This window comes from Halichoerus grypus, chromosome 4 (assembly GCF_964656455.1).
Source record: "Halichoerus grypus chromosome 4, mHalGry1.hap1.1, whole genome shotgun sequence".
Taxonomy (NCBI): domain Eukaryota; kingdom Metazoa; phylum Chordata; class Mammalia; order Carnivora; family Phocidae; genus Halichoerus; species Halichoerus grypus.
In genome coordinates, this window is record NC_135715.1 from 185,839,520 (window position 1) to 185,855,083 (window position 15,564).

The following is a 15,564-nucleotide window of genomic DNA, read 5'->3' on the forward strand; positions in this document are numbered from 1 at the left end:
TTAGTGGAGAATGGTATTTAGAAACCAAGGTCTGGGTACTGACTGTGCTCATTACTACTGGGGTGTTGCTGCCCCCAGGCCCTCTCAGTGAGCAGAACCAGGGAATATATGTGTAAACAGAAATATATATGTATATAAACATACACATATACCCACACATTGATATTAATTTTTATATCTAATCTATAAATACTGAAAAACATAAACTGACATCAGTACCTCCAATTCCAATCTAAACACCACAGCATTCAGCCTTTTCCATTCGTCTCTCCCTGAGAGTGAGAAACGTGTCTTTTGCTATTTTCAGCATATTTATTTGTAGAGTCGACCCCCTGAGTGTGTAACGCATCTTCCATGTTGCCACCACCCCCCTTTGCAGACCCTTCCTCATCCTCTCTAAGGGTGGTCCTCTAAGGACTAAGTGGTCCCTGCTTCTCCCCACCTTTATCCGGAGGCATGCAGGACACCCTCCTCACTGCACCCAGCCTCTCAGATGGAGGGGAACAGGCTCCCTTACCATGGATGAGAATTATAACATTACTGGAGAAAATATAGAAGCATATCTCTTTGGCCCTGCAACTCTACCTCTAAAAATTTATGGAAAAGAATAGTAGCTCAGAGTCCACCCATGGGCCTGATGGCTTCAGATGTATTCACCCTGCCCAGCTCCTGCCTGCCTCCACTGCCCCCATAGCTGGCCCAGGCTCCCCGCCCCACTACCAAGATGGTGATGTGCTCCTGGCAGGAGAAGGCTCAGCAGCTGAACGAGCAGCAGCAGCTCATCCTATCCCAGTTGCTGAGGGAGGAGGACAGGTATTACTCGAATTGCGAGGCCAAAGGTCCACGATGGGCTTCCTGGAATACTGGTGTGTTTATTTGCATCAAATGTGCTAGAATCCATAGAAATCTTGGAGTTCATATATGCAGGGTCAAGTCGTTCAACCTAGACCAGTGGACACCAGAACAGATACAGTGCATGCAAGATATGGGAAATACAAAAGCAAGACTACTCTATGAAGCCAATCTTCCAGAGAACTTTTGAAGATCACAGACAGATCAAGCAGTGAAATTTTCATCAGAGATAAACATGAGGAGCATCCATCTAGCTCAGTGGGTGGAGCGTGCAACTCTTGATCTTGGGGTTGTGAGTTTGAGCCCCACCTTGGTTGTAGAGATTACTTAAAAATAAAATCTTTAGGGGCATGTGGGTGGCTCAGTTGGTTAAGCATCTAACTCTTGATTTTGGCTCAGGTCATAATCTCAGGGTCAGGAGATGGAGCCCCACAGCGGGATCCATGCTCAGCGTGGAGTCTGCTTGAGATTCTCTCTCTCCCTCTGCCCGCCCCCCCCCCGCTTGCACTCTCTCTCTCTTTCTCTCTCTCTCTAAGATAAATAAATAAAATCTTTAAAAATAAAATAAAATCTTTAAAGAAAAGAAATAAATATGAAGAAAAGATAAAAATCCAATAGCTATCACAAATAAAGAAAAGTGGGGGGAAAAGGAAGAGAAAAAGAAAAGGAACCAGAAAAGCCTGCAAAACCTCTTACAACTGAAAAGCTGCAGAAGAAAGAAGATCAGCAGTTGGAGCTTAAACAAAACTACCAGCCCTAAAAAAGCTGCAGAGCCCGCTGTTGATCTTTTAGGACTTGATGGCCCTGCTGAGGCCCCAGTGACCAATGGGAACACAACCATGGCGCCAGGCCTGAACGATGATCTGGACATCTTTGGACCAATGATTTTTTTTTTTTTTTAAAGATCTATTTATTTATTTTGGCGGGGGGAAGGGCAGAGGGAGAGAGAGAGAGAATCTCAAGCAGATTCCCCACTGAGCGCAGAGCCCTGACACGAGGCTCAATCCCACAACCCTGAGACTGTGACCTGAGCCAAAATCACAAGTCGGACGTCTAACAGATTGAGCCACTCAGGTGCCCCTGGATCTGTATCTGTTCACTGAGCAAGCTACAAAATCAGAAGAGGTACCAAAGAAACAAACTCTCCAAAGACTCCATCTTATCTCCGCATGGCACAGGAAACATTCAGCAGCAGAGGACTCCTGGTGTGTTTGTGGGATCCACAAACACACCATTGACCTCGCAAGCACCAACTGCAGCTCACGGCTTTCCATCGGTGGGCGTGCCCATGCCTGAGCTTGCAGCTCCCGGCCTCCCGGGCAATGTAATGGGACAGGGCGCAAGCATGAGGGTGGGCATACACGTGCCCAGCGGGCTTATGTATGATGCCACCAAATGTGGTTGGCCCCTAAGGAGGAATGGTGGGGCAGATGGGTGCTCCCCAGAGTAAGTTTGGCCTGCCGCGAGCTCCACAGGCCCAGCGGAACCTCTTGCAGATGAATCAGCAAATGGTTGGCATGAGTATCAGCAGTACAAACCTTACAGTGGGTTTTGGGCAACTCCCCAACACAAGAGCAGGATGGTCTGGAAGCTCATCCGGTCAGGCTCTCAGCACACAGCTGTGGAAATGAAAAGCGCAATGCAAGTTTCATCCAGAACTACCACCTGACATGCCTTGCTAAAATGCATCTAGTTCCCCTGTTTATCCATGTACGTATACTTTTTTCTTTTTCCCCATTTGCTCATATTAAGAATTATCTGATTTTTTTTAAAGATTTTATTTATTTATTCATGAGAGACAGAGAGAGAGAGAGAGAGAGAACGGCAGAGGGAGAAGCAGGCTCCCAAGGAGCAGGGAGCCCGATGCGGGACTCGATCCCAGGACCCTGGGATCATGACCTGAGCCGAAGGCAGATGCTTAACCATCTGAGCCACCCAGGCGCCCAAGAATTATCTGATATTGATCATGTTGGTCCGTACTGATTAAATTTGATATGAAAAGAAAAAAAAAAGAGAAGAAGAAGAAGAATAGTAGCTCAAATACAGAGATATGTATAAGAGGATACTAGTCCCAGTCTTTCTGTAATAATGAAAAATTGGAGACAAGCTCAATTCTCTTTATCTTAGCTCCTGAAAGTAGACTCTTTGCCTTAGCTCCTAATATCAGTGTCTTGCCTGCCTCCCAGACCCATTTGCCTGAAGGACCAGATAATCAGTTGCTAATTGGCTTCCTCCCAGGGCTCTTAGCATCCCTGCATTTTCCAGCTGTGTTTGTACAAGGATCCAGAAGGCTCTTGTGTGTCAGAGAAGGTCCTGGGGCAGAAAGCAGAGGGTGCAAGGCATGCACTTGAGTTGGGACCCTTTTTCCCTAGCCGCAGCTGAAATAGAGTTAGGCCAAAGGGAGGGTGGTCTTCAGCATGATAGTGTCTTCAGCTCTGGGTTAGGCCAAAAGTTCCAGGGACTTAACACCTCAGGAGCAACCCTCTTACTGAGAGATGGGAGTGGGTGGATAAATGCCTTATGTAGTAGGCATCTTCCAAGATGGCCTCCGATGACCCCTGTTTCTTGGTACTCACACTCTGTGTAGTTCCTCCCCCACTGAAAATGGCTGAGCAGGGACACCTGGATGGCTCAGTCGGTTAAGTGTTTGACTCTTGATTTTGGCTCAGGTCATGATCTCAGGGTCATGAGATTGAGCCCCACACTGGGACTGTGTGCTGGACTCCTGGAGCCTGCTTGGGATTCTCTCTCTCCCCTCTCCCTCTGCCTCTCCCCCCTTCCACTCACAATCGTGCTCTAGAAAGAAAGAAAGAAAGAAAGAAAGAAAGAAAGAAAGAAAGAAAGAAAGAAAGAAAGGAAGGAAGGAAGGAAGGAAGGAAGGAAGGAAGGAAGGAAGGAAGGAAGGAAGAAAGAAAGAAAGAAAGAAAGAAAGAAAGAAAGAAAGAAAGAAAGAAAGAAAGAAAAGGAAGGAAGGGGGGAAGGAAGGAAGGAAGAAAGAAAAAAAGAAAGAAAGAGAGAGAGAGAGAGAGAAAGGAAATGGCTGAACTATGCAATAGAATGTTACAGAAATGACAACATATAATATCCAAGGCTAGATCATAAAAGAATTGCAGCTCCTGCCTTATTCCCTTTTGGATCTCTTGTTCTTGGTGGAAGCCAGCTGTCATGTTATGAGGATGCTCAAGCAGCCCAGGGGAAGGTGCATGTGGCAAAAAACTGAGGACTCCTGCCAACAACCAATGCTCCCTCGTCAGGCATGTGAGCCAGATTGGAAGTGGATCCTAAAGCCCAGTCAAACCTTCAGATGATTCCAGCTTCATGAGGGACCCTGAGCAGAGCCTTGAGCCAGAACCACCCAGTTGAGCTCCTCCTGGATTCCTGACCCTCAAAAACAGTGTGATATAACAAATGTTTATTGTTTTAAGCTGCTAAATTTTGGAGTGATCTGTTATACAATAATAGCTAACTCATATTCACATATATTCCTGGTAGGAATGGAAAATGGTGTAGCCACTTTGGAAAACAGTTTGGTGGTTCCTCAAATGATTAAATATAGAGTTACTGGTGGCTCAGTCGGTTGAGCATCTGACTCTTGATTTCAGCTCAGCTCATGATCTCAGGGTGGTGGGGTGAAGCCTTGCCTCAAGCTCCATGCTTGGCGTGGAGTCTGCTTGAGATTCTCTGCCTCTCCCTCTCCCTCTGCCCCTCTCCCCATTCATGTGTGCACTTGCGCACTCTCTCTCTCTCTCTCAAATAAATGAATAAAATCTTTAAATAAATAAATAAATAGGGGTGCCTGGGTGGCTCAGTCGTTAGGCGTCTGCCTTCAGCTCAGGTCATGATCCCAGGGTCCTGGGATCAAGCCCTGCATCGGGCTCCCTGCTCGGCGGGAAGCCTGCTTCTCCCTCTCCCGCTCCCCCTGCTGTGTTCCTGCTCTCGCTATCTGTCTGTCAAATAAATAAATAAAATCTTTAATAAATAAATAAATAAATATAGCGTTACCATATAACCCAGCAATTCCACCCCAAGTATATATCCAAGAGAAATGAAAACATATGTCCGCAGAAAAACTTGTACATGAATGTTTACAGCAGCAATACTCATGATAGTCAAAAGGCAGAAATAATCTACATGTCCATCAATAGACAAATGGAGAAACAAAATGTGATATATTCATACAATGGAATATCATTTGGCCATAAAAGGGAATGAAGTAGAGATACATGCTGTAGCTTGAACTGGCCTTGGAAAGTGAAGGACGTCAGTCACAAAAATCCACATATTCTATGATTCCATCATATGAAATGTCCAGAATAGGCAAATCTGTAGAGACAGAGAATAGGGGTTTTATATATATATATATATATATATATATATATATATATATATATATAGTATATATATAGTGTATCTATTTTTCTTTTTTATATAGATAGTATATATAGTATATATATTTTTCTCATGTATATATAAGTATACATATTTATAGTATATATATATAGTATATATTTTTGTCTTTTTAAAATATTTTTTAATTTAAATTCAATTAATTAACATATAATGTATTATTTGTTTTAGGGGTACAGGTCTATGATTCATCAGTCTTATATAATACTCAGTGCTCATTACAACACATACCCTCCCCAATGTCCATCACCCAGTTACCCCATCCCTCCAACCACCTCTCCTCCAACAGCCCTCAGTTTGTTTCCTATGATTAAGAGTCTCTTATGGTTTGTCTCCCTCTCTGGTTTCATCTTGTTTCACTTTTTTCTCTCTTCTCCTATGACTTTTGGCCTTGTTTCTTAAATTCCACATAGCAGTGAGATCATATGATAATTGTCTTTCTCTGGTTGACTTATTTCGCTCAGCATAATACTCTCTAGTTCCATCCACGTCGTTACAAATGGCAAGATTTCATTCTTTTGGATGGCTGAGTAATATTCCATTGTATATATACACCACATCTTCTTTATCCATTCATCTGTTGATGGACATCTAGGCTCTTTCCATATTTTGGCTATTGTGACCATTGCTGCTATGAACATTGGGGTGCATGTGCCCCTTTGGATCATTACATTTGTTTGTTTGGGGTAAATACCCAATAGTGCAATTGCTGGGTCGTAGAGTAGCTCTTTTTTTTTTTTTAACTTTTTGAGGAACCTCCATATTGTTTCCAGAGTGGGTGCACCAGCTTGCATTCCCACCAACAGTGTTGGGTTCGCCTTTCTCCGCATCCTCGCCAACATCTGTCGTTTTCCTGACTTGTTAATTTTAGCCATTCTGACTGGTGTGAGGTGGTATCTCACTGAGGTTTTGATTTGGATTTCCCTGATGCCAAGTGATGTTGAGCATTTTTTCATGTGTCTGTTGGTCATTTGGATGTCTTCTTTGGAGAAATGTCTGTTCATGTCCTCTCCCCATTTCTTGATTAGATTATTTGTTCTTTGGATGTTGAGTGTGATAAGTTCTTTATAGATTTTGGGTACTAGCCCTTTATCTGATAAGGCATTTGCAAATATCTTCTCCCGTCCTGTCGGTTGTCTTTTGGTTTTGTCATCTGGTTCCTTTGCTGTGCAAAAGCTTTTTGTCTTAACAAAGTCCCAATAGTTCATTTTTGTTTTTGTTTCCCTTGCCTTTGGCGATGTTTCTAGGAAGAAGTTGCTATGGCTGAGGTCGAAGAGGTTGCTGCCTGTGTTCTTTTTGAGGATTTTGATGGATTCCTGTCTCACATTTAGGTCTTTCATCCATTTTGAGTCTATTTTTGTGTGTGCCGTAAGGAAGTGGTCCAGTTTCATTCTTCTGCATGTGTCTGTTCAATTTTCCCAACACCATTTGTTGAAGAGACTGTCTTTTTTCCACTGGATATTCTTTTCTGCTTGAGACAGAGAATAGGTTACTGGTTGCCTAGGCTGAGGTGGGGGATAGGGGTGATAGCTAAAGGGTACAGGATTTCTTTTTAAGATTACAAAAATCTTCTAAAATTGACTATGATGATGGCTACACATATATGTGAGTAAAACAAAAACTACTGAATTGTCTACTTTTAATGGATGAATTCTGTATGTGAATTACATTTTAGTAAAACTGTTTAAAAAGCTGATGATGAACGGGCGCCTGGCTGGCTCAGTCAGTAGAGTGTGCGACTTTGATCTCAGGGTCGTGAGTTCAAACCCCATGTTTGGCGTGGAGCCTACTTTAAAAACAAAAACAAAAAACTGATAACGAATGCACCACAGCTTCCTTCCCGTTGGTGGGACAACTCTGAGGCATGTTCCACACAGTCTCTCAGAACATCCCCTGTAGGACTGAACCTGTTTCCCACGGCCATGACATGCCCGTTAATATGCACTGTATTTTCTTTCCTTTCTTCTTGATCTCATTTCTCCACCCTGGGATCACATCTCAAATAAACTACTTCACCCAGTTCTTTCCTCAAGGTTTGCTTTTGAAGGAACCCAAACTAAAGCAATCGTGTTCTTTGGGTCAGAGGTCATGGGGCCGATTCTGTACCCGTCCATGGACAACCCAGGTGGGAGGACTGGGCCCACTGGCGGACTGTCCAGGGTGAAGGCTTGAACCAAAGTCCAGAACAGTCACAGAGCTGGCCTCCATCCCCCCCACAGCGCGCCTGACATGAGCCTGGTATGATTCACACACACACACACACACACACACACACACACACGGGCCTGGGACAGTTAACCCAGCCTGTGACTGCCCTATACCCCGGAGTCAGGCTATGTAGGACATGTTCATTTCCCCTTTGGCTCATTTTGCCTGTCCCTGTGGCTGGGCGTCATCTGGCCACACAAACCACCAAAACAGAGAAGCAAGAGGCTACGAAGGGCTGTGTGGGACACAACAGGACACACTCCGTAGGAAGGGTCTTCCCTTCAGTGGTGACCCAGAGGTATCTGATTGAGGGGGGAAAAAAAAGATTCCACAGCTAAGACTTGAAATTAAAGAACCAGGAACACCCCGGGCGGCCCCCCGGGCAAAGGGACCAGTGTGGGAAGGTGCCTCCTACACGGTGAGGCCCAGGTCCAGGCTGACCGTCAGACTGCAGAGGGAAGACACCAGCTTCCAGGCCCAGAATGGGAAATGGGTGCCTGGAATCTTCTTCTTTCCCCAATTTAGGCCAGCTCCGCCTCAGTCAAATGCCATCACCTGTAAGCAAAAGACAGTTGCAGATGTTAATGCTTCCGGCACTCACACACAGGGTTGCCCAAAGCAAGAGAACAAAAGAGCTCCGACTGGCTCAGAGATTTCATGAGTTGGTCCTAGAATAAGAACTTTGATTTCATTTTTTAATGTATTTTACTGTGATGCTTAGTTTAATGTGTCAGATTGGCCAGGCTATAGTACCCAGTTATTTATTCAAACACTAATATAAATGTTGCCATGAAGGCATTTGTACATGTGGTTAATATCTCCAAGGAGTTGACTTTATTACCCTCCATAATGAGGGTAGGCCTCGACCAATCAGTTAAAGGCAGTAGTAGCAAAAGCTGAGGCTTCCCTGAGAAGTTTGGCAGCATTCACTCCCACCTGAGTTTTTAGCCTGCCCTGTAGATCTCAGACTTGCCAGCCCTCACAATCACATAAGGCAATTCCTTTAAAAATGAAAGAATAAATAAGACGGGGCGCCTGGTTGGCTCAGTCAGTTAAACGTCTGACTCTTGATTTCAGCTCAGGTCTTGATCTCAGGGTTGTGAGATCGAGCCCCACGTCAGGCTCCGTGCTCAATGCAGAGCATGCTTGAGATTCTCTGCCTCTCCCTCGCCCTCTGCCCCTCCCCCTGCTCGCTCTCTCTCTCTCAAATAAATAGGTAAAATCTTTAAAAAAATACATATATATATGTGATATACATATATATCACCTATTGGTTTTGTTTTTCTGGAGAGCCATGACTGATACATTTACCCTCCGAGGAAGGTAGGCCTGAGAGGGGCTGAGCTGTGGGACATCAAAGACAGACTCCAACTTTTAGGGGCACAAGTGTCTCTCCTGGGGGAGACAATGCCAAGGTCACAGGGAAGCAGGTGGGAGGATTTGCTGAAACCCTGCAGCTCTGCACCCATAAAATGCATCCTGCTGTTGGTTTAACCAAATTGGCTAGAGAACTGAAAGTAACTCCCATAAAGCTATCCCAAGACAGTACTACAAATGGAAAATTATAGAAACCACTCAAAGGATTCACAAAATCCAGGTCCCATAGCCAGCTCCCACATAACTCAGACCAGGTCACACCACGGCCCTGATGAAAATCTTCCTATTTATTTTAGAATAAAGCCAAGCTTAGCTCAGCCTATAGCCCAGCCTTGCCCACTTCTGCTCACCTTCTCCTTCCCTTTGTTCTGCCAGCCCACTCTCTGCCACCTCAGGACCTTTGCATGTGCCATTTGCTTTCTTCGCTTGGCACCTGCTCATTCTTCAGGGCTCTGAGATGGCTTCCCTGACCACACATTCTGACATGCCCCCCTCTACCCCCAAACCCATCTGCTACATCCCCTGTTTATGCCCTTCATAGAACTTACCACAGTTTGGAATGACCTTATTTGTTGTTTTCCTGTTTATTGCCTATGTCCTCACTCTGGCCTGGAAGTTCCAGGAGAATGTGCCCATCTCATTCTCTTGTATCTTCTCAGTACCAGGTCATAGGAGGTAGTGCCTGATACATATTGAGTGAATGAATGATTCCTCAGCTCCTAAGCTCATCCATGTTTAGGTCAGGGTCCCTCCCTACCTTCCCACAGTGCCCTGGGCTGACTCATCATGTCCCTTGGTGATCCATAGTAGAGCCCTGGCATCTAGCCGTCCAGGAGTTTGGACCTGTGCCTGGAGGGTGGAAGACTTGGATACTGCACGGGGTTACAAGGTTGAGCCTAAAAAGAGAGTCTTGTCACTGAATAAGGCAGAATTGAACCAAGCCCTGAAGAGTGTTCCAGGGAGAGAGAACAATGAGGGGAAAGGCCACAGGGCAGCATCTCTAGGGACCGATCCAAAGCCAGAGAACCAACACTATGAGCCAGGAGGAGAGTGGCATGAGCTGAGGGAGGGCAGGGCCTGAGAGCAGACTGAGATCCACAGGGGGATCCAGATGATTTCTGGGCTGAGGGAATGGGGAGTAGGGGTGAGAAGGAGACATTTTTTAATCCTATGGTATCGGCTGGACTGCTAGATTTTTTTTTCACTATGTACATGTATCGCCTTAAAATTTAAGCAGACAATCACTCAGGCTGCTAGGAGGAGCCAGGACTACAAGAGGTTGAGGGGATTTTGGTGAGGGCCTGTGGTAGAGACCGTAAGCTGCCCACCTGACACCCAATCTCCTCTCCCCCTCTTTCCTCACTGACAGATCCTACTCTCTGCTCTCCCAAGTGACCATTTACGTAAACAGCATGCTTCCCCCTAAAAGACTATGTTTCCCAAAGAGGGGCTGCCATTGAGTAGAAGCTGTTGAGTGGGACTTTTGAGGAAATTCTTTAAAAGAGGGACAGGCGGGGTGCCTGGGTGGCTCAGTCAGTTAAGCATCTGCCTTCAGCTCGGGTCATGATCCCAGGGTCCTGGGATCGAGTCCTGTGTCTGGCTCCTTGTTCAGCAGGAAGTCTGCTTCTCCCTCTCCCTCTATTCCACTCCCCTGCTTGTGCTCTCTCTCTTGCTCACTCTCAAATAAATAAATAAAATCTTTAAAAAAAAATAAATAAAAGAGGGACAGGCGACTGACAAGGGCTATTTTTACCCTCTTCTGCTTTCCTTGGATTTGACCCTTTGTGACCTCAACTTCATGGGATTACTTTCGGCAGGAGCCCCTTAATCCTAAGTCACAGAAGCAAACCTACAGCTTTGCATGCACCTCCCAAGCCCCTGAGATTCATTGGTTCTGATAATTTCTTGGCTGTGTAACTTCAGAACCCCTGCCCATGCTGTGAGGGCCAACATCTATCTCCAAAATTCCATGAGCCATTTCCACCCCTAACTTCATTTGTGTTATGTTCCCTCTGCATTCCCAGCACCAGGGAGTTTCCCTTTCTTAATTTAAACCTGGTTAAGTATTCAAAAGGTTATTTTTTTTTTTTAAGATTTTATTTATTTGACAGAGAGAGACACAGCGAGAGAGAGAACACAAGCAGGGGGAGTGGGAGAGGGAGAAGCAGGCTTCCCGCGGAGCAGGGAGCCCTACGCAGAGCTCGATCCCAGGACCCTGGGATCATGACCTGAGCCGAAGGCAGACGCTTAACATCTGAGCCACCCAGGTGCCCCTCAAAAGGTTATTTTACTGTATTTTATTCAACATCCCCATGTATAGTCACTTCTTGCATACGGTCTTATTTTCTTGTCCATCTACAGCGCACGATTTAACAATTAACTGCGAGCCACCTTGTCCATTGCTTCAGTGGATGTGTTTTGTCTCCCCAACTACATGTAGATGCTCCCACTTAGGGGCTGAATTATGTTCCTGCAAAATTCATACATTGAAGTCCTAACCCCCTGGTTCGTGCGACTGTATTTGGAGATAGGGTCTTTAAGGAGATAATTAAGGTTAAATGAGGTCCTTGGGGTGGGCCCTAATCTGATATGACTGGTGTCCTCATAAGAAGAGGAGATCAGGACGCGGATGCCCAGAGGAAGACCCTGTGAAGACACAGGGCTTGGAAGATGGTCCTCATCAAGCCAAAGAGAAAGGCTTCAGAAGACACCAACCTTGATAACATTGATCTTGAACTTCCAGCCTCCAGAACAGGGAGAGAATTCGTTTCTGCGTTTAAGCCCCCCAGTCTGTGGCACTTGGTTATGGCAGGAAACTAGTACACCCCGTTCTTTCATTTGAGCGCCTATTATGAGCAGGGCTCGGTGGCTACACACTGTTGACTGCTTCCCAGGCTTACTTTCCTTTCCCAGCGACTGTCGCGCTGGTCTGCAGTGGACGTGTGAGCCAGCTGGTCCCCATCAGCTATTTATAAACCATCCCAGCCCCCGTGCCTGCTCCCCTTCTGCCTCAGACCCCTGTCTCTGAGCTGTGGCCTGACCCTCTGCTCTCCCTCCAGAGAGTCACGCTCTCCCTCCCTGGGAGTGGTCCTAAGCGAGGCTTCCCCGACCCTCCGACCCTCCAACCCTCTGAGAACAGCATGCAGGCTCAGCTCTCCCCACCCCACCCTGCCTTCTCCCTAGCCCTGAATTTCCACATGGCTTTGTGGCCGCAGCCGCAGGCTGGTCCTCCCCTCACTTTCAGCGGGAACAGCTTCTTCCCAACTCCAGCTCCAGTGACCAGGCCTGTTATCCCGGCCACGCCTGTCTCTGCCCTGGGCACTTCCACTCCACCCCCGGGGACCCCGCTTGGGCAAGGGCCTCTTTTCCCCCGAAGGTCCTTCTTAGGGGAACTCAGAGGGTTTGCTGAGCAAGTAAAAGGGAAGAAGGGCACAGTACTAGCTAGAAGGGGGCAAGTTCTTCTCCCCCCAGTTAGAGGGTAGGAAGGAGGAGCAGGCAAAGGGAGGAGAGGAGAGGGAGGTCAGTGGGTCCGAGGGCAGCGGGGTCCATCTCCTGTGTCCTGGCAGCGCCCCTGGGGAGCGGCAGGACCAAGAGAGGAACACCACTGGCCTGGTGCCCCCAGGACAATGGGCCTATGGCAGCATCACAAAAGAGTCTGAGCCCAACGGTAGCCCCACGCTTGGGGAGGAGCCCACCCTCAAGGATTTAACAGACAGGCAAAAGGGGTCTTACAGCCAGGGGTGCGTTATTGCTGGAGGCCCCTCGGCTCGCCCAGCCTGGCCCCGGCTCTGTGGAATGATGAGACAGGTCGCATGGAGAGGAAGAGAGCCCCGAGGAAGGGTTGGGGAAGACCCATCAGAGTGCGGTTGGGGGGCCAAAACTAAGCAAGTAGATTGAGCTCTATGCCGCAAAGCTCAGCGATGAACTTGATTTGGAAATTTCTGATAGTCACAGACTTGATATCTTTCCCATTTATTTCCTGTATGGAAAGTGCAAAGACCCCACTAGCCGGTTCCAGACCAGACAACTCTGGGCCCACAATCAGGGCTGGAGAGACCTGCCAGAGCAACCAGCCCTGTCCTCAAGCCACACATGCACATGCCCACCCCCTCAAAGGAGAGAGAGAGGAGAGCAGCCTCCTCCCCTGGATCCATGGCAATCAGGGCAGCCTGCCTGGAGGTGGAGGTGGGGCACACTTGTGTGAGGGGAGCACCAGGTGGGGAGCATCACAGAAGGCCAGGGGCTCATAAGTCTGCTCTAGCTGAACGGGCACAATTACCAAGCTCAGTGACTCAGCCTGAACCCATGGCTGAAGTCTAAATTGGATGGACTCTAGAGCATCACCTTGCCATCCTGGTTTTGCCCCCACCACTCCATGACACGCGGGGTGACCCAGCTCCAAATCCAGTCCCTGGGTGGCTTTGCCAGGCCCTGGGTCTCCATCTCGGTGGGTCCTAGACTTCCCAGCAGGGCACAGTCATCCCCATCTCCCAGGAACACATGCCCAACAGGGGACCCCAGCAGACATCCAGGCCCCCACAAAACAAGCACAGAGGAGCAGAGGAGGCCATCCGGCTTCCAGCTGGGAGGAGCAGGGAGGTCACCTCACCCAATGTGTTTCTAAGAGGCTCCACCTGGGACTCTGGTGGCTTACCCAGAAGCTTCCCTCGGAGGGACAGTCCTAGGGGTTTCCCATCTGACCCTGGTGCACCTTCCTCCACATGACCTGGAACCCCTTCCCTAAACCTTCAGGCCCCAGAAACTTCCCCTTCCAGCACAGAAGCCTCCTTCTGACTTGAGCTCTTCTCTTCTCTGACTCACATTCCTCCTCCTCCTTCTGACCCTAGATTCTCCAACATGCACACACAGGGTCCCCCACTCCCTGCGATCAAGACGCTCCAGCCCTTGCACTGAAGCCCCTGTGGCTGTCCTGCGGCCTGTGGTGGTGGCAGTCTCGGAGCGGGGACAAGAAAGGGACGCTGGGAGGAACGGGGGAGCATCTCCACGGGCACTCCCCCCCCGGGGCAGTCACCGCACCAGCGATGGGGAAGTGGACGGGGCTTGGCACAGCTACCTTCCTGGCTCACAGGAGGAGGGTGCTAGTCTGTCCAGTGGAGCCTGGATGTCCAGCTTCGGTGTCCGGCAGAGTCACCCCCTTGCTGATTGGAATCCCAGAGTTTCTGAGCCAGCAGGGCTGGGGTGGGGCCTGAGAACGTGCATTGCTAACAAGGGTCCTGGTGAGGCGGCTGCTGCCAGGAGGCAGCACACTTTGAGAACTGCTGATATAGACGTTGGGCTCCTCGGTTTGGGGCGTTGGTTACCTTGGGCTCCCGTTGAAAATCTGCCCCCTGCTGGCAAGTGGCCTCTTAGACAAAGAAATTGCTCCTTCAGCGTAAGTTTGTTTCTATCCGAGAGATCAATATAATATTTACCTCCCAAGGTGGTTCTAAGGATAAAGCTGAAATAATTCGGGTAAATTATTTAGTAAGACTGGGGACAAATCAATCCTTTTTCAAGTGGGTGAGGTGTGGGAATTTGGCTGGAGAAAAGCTGCTGTTTGGGGGTTTTGTTTTTCTGTAAGCCTTAACGAATTATTTGACTTTAAAAAAAATTTTTTTTATCTCTACACCCAACGTGGGGCTCAAACTCATGACCTCAAGATCAAGAGTCCATGCTTCACCAACTGAGCCAGCCCAGCACCGCTTGAATAACTTTACTTTTATTTATTTATTTTTGTTTATTTGACAGAGACACAGCGAGAGAGGGAACACAAGCAGGGGGAGTGGGAGAGGGAGAAGCAGGCTTCCTGCTGAGCAGGGAGCCCCATGCGGGGCTCGATCCCAGGACCCCGGGATCATGACCTGAGCTGAAGGCAGATGCTTAACCAACTGAGCCACCTAGGCATCCTGAATCACTTGACTTTTAAAAACGTGTACCTTGGTGACAATTAAAATTTAGTTTAAAAAATTACAGGGCGCCTGGGTGGCTCAGTTGGTTAAGCGGCTGCCTTCAGCTCAGGTCATGATCCTGGAGTCCCGGGATCAAGTCCCGCATCGGGCTCCCTGCTCGGCAGGGAGTCTGCTTCTCCCTCTGACCCTCCCCCCTCTCATGCTCTCTCTCTCTCATTCTCTCTCTCAAATAAATAAATAAAATCTTTAAAAAAAAATAAAAATAAAAATAAAAAAATAAAAAATTACATATGATTTAATATCATCAAAAAGGAAAAATCAAAAGCACTTTAATAGTTTAAACATGAAAACATCTGTAGATGATTCTATTACTGTCCCCAGCTATACACTCTCCCTTCCTGAAAGGGGATTATACAACCCTGCCCACTGCCACGTGACCTGGGATGCCTCCCAGTGGACAACTATTCATTCCACCCCACTGACTTTGGCCTTGAACCCCTGATTGCTTTTGCCAATGGTGTGTGTGCACCATGGCCGGGACGCTTCGGAACAGAGACTTTAAGAGCCATTGCTTATTTCCATCTGATCGCTTGCTCTTGTCCTCTGCCAAAAAAATGACTGACACGTTCCTGGTGGGGGCTGTCCCTTCAGCTTTATTCTATAATGAGGAAGAATCACAAACTGACCCACAGCCAAAAGGAGCCACGTCACAACCCAACTGTGAAGGAAATGTAGACAGGCATGGCTGTGAGCTGCTGAGATGTTAGGTCACTAGTTACTGCCGCTAAACCTACGGTGAAAACTGACTGAA

General features: G+C 47.6%; 1 long non-coding RNA gene and 1 pseudogene across 2 annotated transcripts in view; one reads left to right on the plus strand and one right to left on the minus strand.

Annotated features, from left to right (window-relative positions):
• The first annotated feature begins 724 nt into the window (after nucleotides 1–724).
• Nucleotides 725–2,483, plus strand: LOC118547011 (stromal membrane-associated protein 1 pseudogene; annotated as a pseudogene).
• A 2,438-nt stretch (nucleotides 2,484–4,921) lies between these two features.
• Nucleotides 4,922–15,564, minus strand: part of LOC118520952 (uncharacterized) — a 50,143-nt gene continuing 39,500 nt past the window's right edge. Inside the window, exons 3-4 of one of the 2 annotated variants that reach the window (XR_013447420.1) lie at nucleotides 7,909–8,022; nucleotides 4,922–5,175 (exon numbers count right to left, since the gene is read on the minus strand). This is a non-coding gene — a long non-coding RNA (uncharacterized LOC118520952). Of the gene's footprint in view, nucleotides 5,176–5,369; nucleotides 6,728–7,908; nucleotides 8,023–15,564 lie in introns of those variants that run through there. The other variant, XR_004909888.2, reaches the window with a different exon arrangement.